This window comes from Urocitellus parryii (genome assembly GCF_045843805.1).
Source record: "Urocitellus parryii isolate mUroPar1 chromosome 13 unlocalized genomic scaffold, mUroPar1.hap1 SUPER_13_unloc_1, whole genome shotgun sequence".
Lineage (NCBI taxonomy): Eukaryota > Metazoa > Chordata > Mammalia > Rodentia > Sciuridae > Urocitellus > Urocitellus parryii.
The window spans coordinates 956,805-965,870 of record NW_027551761.1 but is presented as its reverse complement, the minus strand read 5'-3'; the positions used below and the strand labels follow the sequence as shown (position 1 = coordinate 965,870).

Genomic DNA, 9,066 nt, shown 5'->3' with positions numbered 1-9,066 from the left:
ACAATAGCCTCAAAAAAAAATAAAATAAATAAGCTACTTGGGAATCCATCTAACAAATTAGGTGAAAGGTCACTACAATGAAAACTATAGAACACTAATGAAAGAAATTTTGGAAGACTCTAGAAAATTGAAATATCTCCCATGTTCTTGGATAGGCAGACTTAATATTGTCAAAATGGCCATACTATCAAGAGTATTATACAGATTTAATGCAATTCTTATTAATTCTGATGTTCTTCATATAAATACAATAATTAGTCACTAAATAATTAGTAATTTGGAAAAATAAGAGGCTACCCAGAATGGCCAAAGCAATTTTTAGTGAGAAAAGTAAAGCAGAAGGCATCATAATGCCAGGCCTTAAATTATATCACAAAGCTACAATAACAAACAGCATATTATTAACACCAAAACAGACATGAAGATCAATGGAATAGAAGACACAGAGAAAAACCCATATGAATTCAGTTATCTCATGCTACACAAAGGCACCAAAAACATATATTGGAAAAAAAGTATTTTCAACAAATGCTGCTGGGTAAACTGGAAATCCACTTTTAGTAGACGAAATTTAGTTCCTATTTCTCTTCCTCTACAAAATTCAAATCAAAGTGTATCAAAGACATGCATATTAGACCAGAAGCCCTCCACCTACTTGAAGAAAATATAGGCCCAACACTCAAACATGTCAGTGTAGAAACATTCTTCTTTAACAAGACTCCTAAAGCACTAGAAGTAAAATTTTAAAAATCAGTAAGTGGGATGGGGTATTAAATAAACCTCAGATAATGCATTAATTTTCAGAATATTCAAAGAACTCAAAAAGCTTAATATCAAAATATATGTATAGGTGAGTGTGTTTCTCTCTCTCTCTCTCTCTCTTAAAAAGAAATCTAAATCCATAATTAGAAAAATTTACTTCTTTCTAAAGGCAACATTATCTGGAAAGATACCTTGGCTGACAGTTTAAACAGCCTTTTCTGATATTTTTACATAGGGCCCTGGAGTGTACATACTCATATGGAGAAGTTGTAAGAGGCTGCTCTTAGATGAAATAACTAGCTACACTCTTGGATGAAATAACTAGCTACTCTTAGTCTAAATTTTTCAAAAAGTATGTGCTGAGGCCAGTCTTCAAAAGCCCGCAAGTTGCTTCACCATGTGGTCCACGTCGTCTATGGTTCTGGGTTATTGGGATGTTCGCGGGCTGGCGCATGCGATCCGCCTGCTTCTGGAGTTCACGGATACATCCTATGAGGAGAAACGGTACATTCGCGGGGAAGCTCCTGACTATGATGGAAGCCAATGGCTGGATGTGAAGTTCAAGCTAGACCTGGACTTTCCTAATCTTCCCTATCTCATGGATGGGAACAACAAGATCACCCAGAGTAATGCCATCTTCCGCTACATCGCTCGCAAGCACAACATGTGTGGTGACACCGAAGAAGAAAAGATTCGAGTAGACATCATGGAGAACCAAATAATGGATTTCCGCATGCAACTAGTTCACCTCTGCTACAACTCTGATCATGAAAAAATGAAGCCTCAGTACTTGGAACAGCTACCTGGACAACTGAAACTATTCTACTTGTTCCTGGGGAAATACTCATGGTTTGCAGGGGAAAAGCTTACCTTTGTGGATTTTCTCACCTATGATGTCTTAGACCAGAACTCTATGTTCGAGCCTAAGTGCCTGGATGAGTTCCCAAATCTGAAGGCTTTCATGTGCCGCTTTGAGGCCTTGGAGAAAATAGCTGTCTACTTGCAGTCTGACCGCTTCTTCAATATGCCCGTCAATAACAAGATGGCCAAGTGGGGCAACAAGTGTATATGCTGAGCAAGAGAAACAGCTTGTTTTGTTCCATCCTATACCTAGGGGCCTACACTCTTCTCTGCTCTTTCCAACAAATAGCTCTTGGGTTAAAAAAAAAAAAAAAGTATGTGCTGAAACCTTGAAATTTTCTGTTTAAAATAACTTAGATAGTATTCCCTCATTTGGTTTTGGCTACCAGAAAGAGAATTGTCAAAAATGATATGCCTCCTTGTAGCAGTCCAAAGCTAGATTGAGCATCAAGGTTGAATTTTCTGTGAATTGTTTATGTGCTAAAATAATCTAGTTATGTTAATTCCAAAATATAATGGTAGTCTAAAAAACTGTAAAGTATTATATTTCTAAGCAGAAAGAATAAAACCCATTTTTATTAAGTAAATAACCCATATGGTCCATATGCCCCCCCAAAAAAACTAGATATTTCTAAGATGCATGTTTTGTTTTATTATAATTGCAGTAAAAATCACAAAAAAATTATAAGATAAATGCTATTTAAAGTTACAATGAAGGTGCATGAATTACTATTTGCAACATATGGTATTAGAACAACTGATTACCCAAATCCAAAGAATTAAATTAAATCCCTGTGTCTCCCCATACATAAAATTTAACTCAAATGAATCATAAACCAAAATGCAAGAGATAAAACTAGAAAACTCTTATAAAAATATAAGACTAAGTATTCACATACTTGGGTTAGGCAAGTTTGTTAAATAAGACATTAACATTCTAATCATAAAAAAAAATTAAAAATTGGATTTCACCAAAATTAAAAATTTGGAACTTCAAATAATACCCACTAGGTGGGATATTTTTAAAAAGTAGACAATAACAAGTACTAACAATAATGAGGAGCTACTTCAAATTTTCTACTATCATTGCTGGGATGAACATGAAATGATAAAACCACTTTGAAAAATAAGTGCAGTTTCTTAAAATGTGAGGTACAAATCCAGAAATTCACTCCTGGTTATTTACCCAAGAGAAATTAAAACATATTCCTATATACAGTTTTGTTCATGAATGTTCATAGCAGCATTATCAATAACAGTGTAAAATGGAAATAGATGACAACAGATAAATGGAAAATAAAATGTAGTATACTGTTCAATGGTATAATGAAATAAGTAGTGATGAATTCTGTAACGTAAGTGTTCCTCAAGACATATTAAGTAATAAAAGCCATTCATAAAGGATAACATGATTAAATTTATATAAAATTCTAGCATAGGCAAATCTTAGAGATGAAAGCTGAGTAGAGATTAACTTAAGGCCAGTGGAGGGAACATGCCAATGGACATGACATTACTTTTGGGGATGATAAAAATGTTCAAAATTAGATTATTATTTTGTTTTCACAACTCTGAAAGTGTACAATTAAAATAGATAAATTTTATGATATATGATATCTCAAGAATGTGGCTTAAAAATAAAATATTCTATTGCTATTATGAATCATTATAAAAGCTTTCTCCCTCTCTTGTATATTTGTTGCTGACCTCTTGCTTTTTTTAATGCATTTTTGTTCCTACCATTTGACTCAGCACAGCACAAGTATCAATTTAGATTAATGAACTCTAGTTATTGGAATTCTGAAAAGGGGAACTGTATAGAGTATTTCTGTCACAAATAAAATGAAGTATAAGTGATGTTGCAAAGGTTATGGCATGAGATGATCTACTTCTTTGCAAAAGATATTCCTTTGCTCATTTCCTCTGTCTGTGCTAGCTATCCCACCACCATCAGCATGCATGCATTTACTGATGATATCCAAGGAAGAAAGTCCATCATTATTTCATTATTGGGCATTCACTCAAAATATTTTATGAGCATTCTTTTTAAAACATAAAAAAGAATTTGAGGTTGTAAGAAGAAAATGGATTTACCTTCTTAGGAAAGCACAAGAAATTGTGTTGTATCTCTTCTCCTAAGGGAATGAAATTCTCTCAAACATAAAGTCAAGGAGTAACTATAATATAGAAAATTGAATTCTATTTATATGATTTAAACTCCAAATAATGCCCCTTTCTCAGGAAGCTTCTCATGCTACCGTTCATCTGATGAAATATATTTATATTTTATAAAATAAATGATAGAAACTCCATAGGATCTCTTTTTAACACAAAAAATTGTTTTGGCTCATTAATGATATTCTTATTTATACTTTCCTCTGGAAATATTTGCTCAGAGCAAATTTTTGATAAATAAAATAAGATAGACACTGCTTATTTACTTACATAATTTTTAAATGAAATTAAAACTTAATTTTGTATGATTCATGCATTTTTAAAATTCTTAAGAAAAAATAGTATGATTTATTAAATTACCATAGTTATTTAATTTACATCTATGATAGAGATAGAATATTTGATAAATTATAATTGATCTTACATTCCTCCATGAAAATATAGTTCATAGAAATTCTAAGGAGGAGACATTTTCACAATACTTTTATTAGAAAATATCTGCTTAAATAATGAACAACTGAGTTATTTAATTCAGATTGCATAATCTTTTAAATATTTAAGTAGAGAATCATTAGAAATATAGCTGTGAAGTAGGTTCATTTTGTACTGATTATCAACTTATTAGTTACACATAGGCAACAAGAAAAAACTGAAGCCTAGGATTCATTGTGAGTTGGTATGAAGGCTCAAGGGTCACTAAAAAAGTGTAACACTAAAGGTAACTGACAGTATTAGCATGACCAATATCAGGGTTCTTAGTCTTTAGACTTCCAACATTGAGAGGCTGATATGAGAATCCCACATAAGCTACAAGTAGTTAAAGAATTATAAAATCGTTCTAAGATTGTTGACCCCTAGCTTCTGATGAAATCTTACATACAAATCTTGTCTGGAGAAAGCCACAGTTCCTTCAAATATCAATTGAACTAATTTTAAAAATAGAAGTTTACAATGAGAAAATTAATAAATACAAGAGCAAAATCATGAGTCAAAAATCAATAGAAAGGACAAATAACAAATTTAAAAAACCATGGATTTCAATAATGAGATACAGAGTCCATAACTTAGTATAAATATTTTTAAAAAGTAAAATATTGAATAAACATTGATTTTAGAGTGATACTGATAAACCCAGCTAATATTGGGAGCCATCTCACCACAAAGGCATGAAAGGCTTTACTATAAAATACTGCAATTTCTAAACTTGTCTGGAATGCCTGCCCGTGCCTTGAACTCACCTATGCCTGGCTTTCCCTGACCAGATAGCAACCCTCTCTGAAACTTTACTGGCTACTCATAAATTCTGGCTTTCCCTGGCCAGATAATGACCCTCTCTGATGCTCTAATGACACCTCATAAATTCTGATGTTGGGATCTAAATTTACTCCTTAAGTGCTGATCCATTTAGACTATTAACCAGCCTTTGTGTTATGCTTGTCAAAATCCCCATTATCTGTAAGTTCTCAAGACACCCCCCCCTTTTTTGCAACTTTCTGTGCTACAAAGCTGCACTCATAGAGAGCTGTGGGGCTGTCTTCTGTTCCCACAGGTTTCAGGAGAGACAGCCCTGGCTGGTCGGAAATACAAGCTTGTTTTAATTTGATTTTAATTGGCGTCAGTAGTCTTTTCTTTGTATTGTGGTTTAACATTTGGGGGCCCCAGAGAGACCTGACTGAGAAAATTCTGAAGCCAGACCTTCATTCCGGGACTTCAGACTGGAGAGCCACACTACGGGGTGCGTGACTTGGGATGTCCCAAGGCCCCAGGGTGTGCCTTCAGTTTCTCAGATTGCTGGAGGTAACTGCTGCACTAAAACAATAGCTAGCATTTGCTGGAGGAGGCCTCCATAGGTAAGTGGCACTCTTATAACATCTGGTATTCACTTAAAGGAGATCTCCTCTGAAGACAGAGAGGTTTCCTGGTGAGGCACACAAATGATCTGTCCTCTGGTACTTGTTCAGTAAGGAATTCCTCTGGAAGGACAGTGAGGTAGTTGACAGGGTACAATCCACTCCTGTCCTGGAGCATTATCAAGACATTGCCCTGCTCATCGGTTTTGGCGCATGGTTCTTGTTTTCTTGTGTCTTGTTCTGTGTTGTATGTTTTTTTTCTGCCTTTTGTTGTGTGTTTTCTTTAGTAAAAACTTAATACAATTGAACATCAAAATGGGTAAGCAAGCAAGTAAGTCTGACACCCCTTTGAGCTCTGTTTTAAAGAACTTTGATACATATTACTCCCCTTTGTAAAGTGGTATTAGGGAAGAATATTTTTTTCCACTAGTTGGCTGCCTTGAGTACACCCACTCTAGAGAGAAATACCTGCTGGGGATCTAAGAACTGAATATCTCCCAAATTAGCAAGTAAATCCTAACTTGTCATTGGGCACCCTGGAAACCCTTACCAAAATTAACTCTTCAAAAATCCCTTTGAAACCCCTTGTGCCTCCAGATCAAGAGAGTCACAACTTCTCTTTTTTTTTCTCAAAACCATGTTCTCATTATTGGAATTAATTGGCTTTGAGGACAGGGACCAAACTCTCAGTTACAAATTTCAACACCCCAGGGGAGGGGGCTCTAGAGGAGCTCCTCTTGCACTTTCTTGGGGCAGCCTAGCTCTCTAGGCAACTGCATGCTGAGGATGTAAGAACAACTATTTGAGAGCTGACTACTGGAAAGTTAAGAGATATTATTGAAGTGTGCCTAGGGTTGAAGCAAACCAGAAGAGCTAATCCTGTAAGTAAAGGGAGGGACTTAAGGAATCCCAGCAGCTGATGAAGCCCCTTTTGCTTTGGGGTACTCCCGTTTTCCTTCCCTACAATGTAAGGATTGCTCTATCTCTGTCTACTGCATTCAGTTTCCCCCTTTTTAAGTAAAGTCACCACACCAAAACCCTTGATTTTACACATCTGGTTGCCTGTGAGAACATCAGGCCAATTCCTGGGGACATCTATGGTGCCACTGGTGTAGGAATCATGATTAAATGAGAGTTGGAAACTTGGTGAGATTTTTCTTCCTTATCTAGTCTGTCTGTTTTAAAGGTTCTGGTCTGTCAGCCATAGTTTGGAGCTCCTTTCTGTCTGTCTGTCTGTCATTGTGTCTTTGTTTGTATCTGTTTCTGGCCCTTTAAGACATGGGCAACAATGTGTTGATATTATAGATAGTTTCTCGGGAATGATCTTGGATGAATGGGCTACCTATAGATGTAAATGTGTCTAAAATATGATGTTTTACTTTAACAATCTGGCATATGAATGGGTTTTTAAAGCATTGTACAATCTTATAGATAAAAGTTGGTTTGTAACAGATAAAATAAGTAGTCTTAACAATCAAAAACTGAGTTAAATGCAAAGGTGCTGCCTTGAATGTGTGAGCATAGTAGGACTCTCAGGAGGACCCCTCCTTTTCTTCAGCTCCTCTTTATCCTTTCACCACCAGTGCTGCTGTGCTACTTTCTTTTCTTCTGGAGGATGATATGAGCACCAAATGGCTACTTAAATGCAGCTAATGCACCCACAACACTTTAAAATTCAGGTGAAAGTTTTCCCAGCCTAGGTAACTCTCAATCACCATTCAATACAGAGAAGGCATGTTGGGCTCTGTCTGCCGAGGCCATTTCTTACTTTTCTGTCCAGGCCTAGAGAACCATTGACCTGAGTACACAGTGTCCCAAGTTCTGACCTGCCTTAGATTTGTGGAGGTAACCTTTAGCCAAACTTTACCCTCAAATATTCCTAGTATGTTTCTTCTGCTTCCCTATAAGGGACAAAAAGTCAATTTCCCCTTGAATAGAAATGCCAGCTTTTCTGTTCTCACCTCTTAACCTTCAACCTTTAAAAAATATTTAAACAGCCTATTACCAAAAGGTTTACTCCCCCTGAGTTATGAGCAAGCTTTAGAGCAAGATTTATCCTGGTTGTCACTGAAAGAGAAAGACAAAACCTAGGAATGGCCACACAAAGAAGTGAACCTGCTCAACAGCAAATGGCTTATCTTAGTAAGAAACTTAACCTCATAGCTTTGTTCCCAAAGTTAATAGAAAGTAAGTATCATAATTTTAGTCCAACTAAAGACTAAAAAAAAAAAAAAAAAAATGGTTAAAATGCCTTAGGCATGAGGTTTCTGCTCAGAACAGTAATTTTCCCCAGCTCCTTCCAGACCTAAGCCAGGACTTGCATTGAAATGCAAATGAAAACTCAGTAGGAGACTGGTCTTAAACCCTAAAAAGGAAACTAAAAGTTCTCTTTACCTGAACTTATATTAGACTAAGCCAAAAAGTAAATTGTAGAATACTTTACTAATTAGTGGTTGTTCATTTTTTTAGGACCCTTGCTTTTTCTTAGAGACTGTATTTTTTGAGCTAATGATTTTGACCTTATACACCTAGGTTAACGTTTTTCCAATCAGCCCTATTTTTATTTAACTATAGAGTTTTAAAACAGTGCAATGGAAATTTTACCTGCAAAAATCTACAAGGCCTTTACAATTGTGTTATATGTGCACACTTGTGTTATATGTTCTATGTCTGTATCTCCATACGTCCATATATCATGTACATGATATGAAAATTGGCAGATATATAAGGAGCACTCATAAAATTAAAAATTGGATCCAAATTCCTTTAATTCATGTGATTTAAAATGGATCAATTTAAATTGGGTAAACAGATGAAAATAAATATGTCTTTAAACTTAACTATTAAGTCTCTCTAGGTGATAAAAAAAGTTAATAAAATATAAATATCTATAACATGTCTAATATTCCTTGGTTCTAGAAATTTTCTTCAACAAGGAAAATGGCTAATACTGTTCAATTTACTTCTCTGATATTTTGGTAAAATAAGTAAAATAGATTTGACATGGGATTACTCATATTTATTAGTAATTTTGTTTGTTAGACATCTGATTAATTTACAAGGTTAAAATGCTAACGGTTAAATATACTATCAAGTACTCTTAACTCCTTCAATTCCATTGTGTAACATTATTGATGTTTTCATAAATTGGTAAATGAAAGAAAGGGTTTAAAGTTACTATGTCAACACTAATAAGGTTTTACTAAAAATGTAAAGTTCCAGTGGGCATAATTCTATATACTTAAACATATGTTTTCATAAAATGGTAAACAGATATAATTCTATATACAAAGGTTAATTGAAGATTTTTATGTGTGAAGGCCCAAAAGTTTCAACTGTTTCTATTAAGAGTGATGTAAACAACATAAAGTATGTCTTTTTATTAAAATGAAATAATTTGTCTGATCTCAAAATTTTA

At 34.7% G+C, this 9,066-nt stretch overlaps 1 pseudogene; it reads left to right on the top strand.

Annotated features, from left to right (window-relative positions):
• The first annotated feature begins 1,158 nt into the window (after positions 1–1,158).
• Positions 1,159–1,837, top strand: LOC144251298 (glutathione S-transferase Mu 5 pseudogene; annotated as a pseudogene).
• Positions 1,838–9,066: the final 7,229 nt, after the last annotated feature.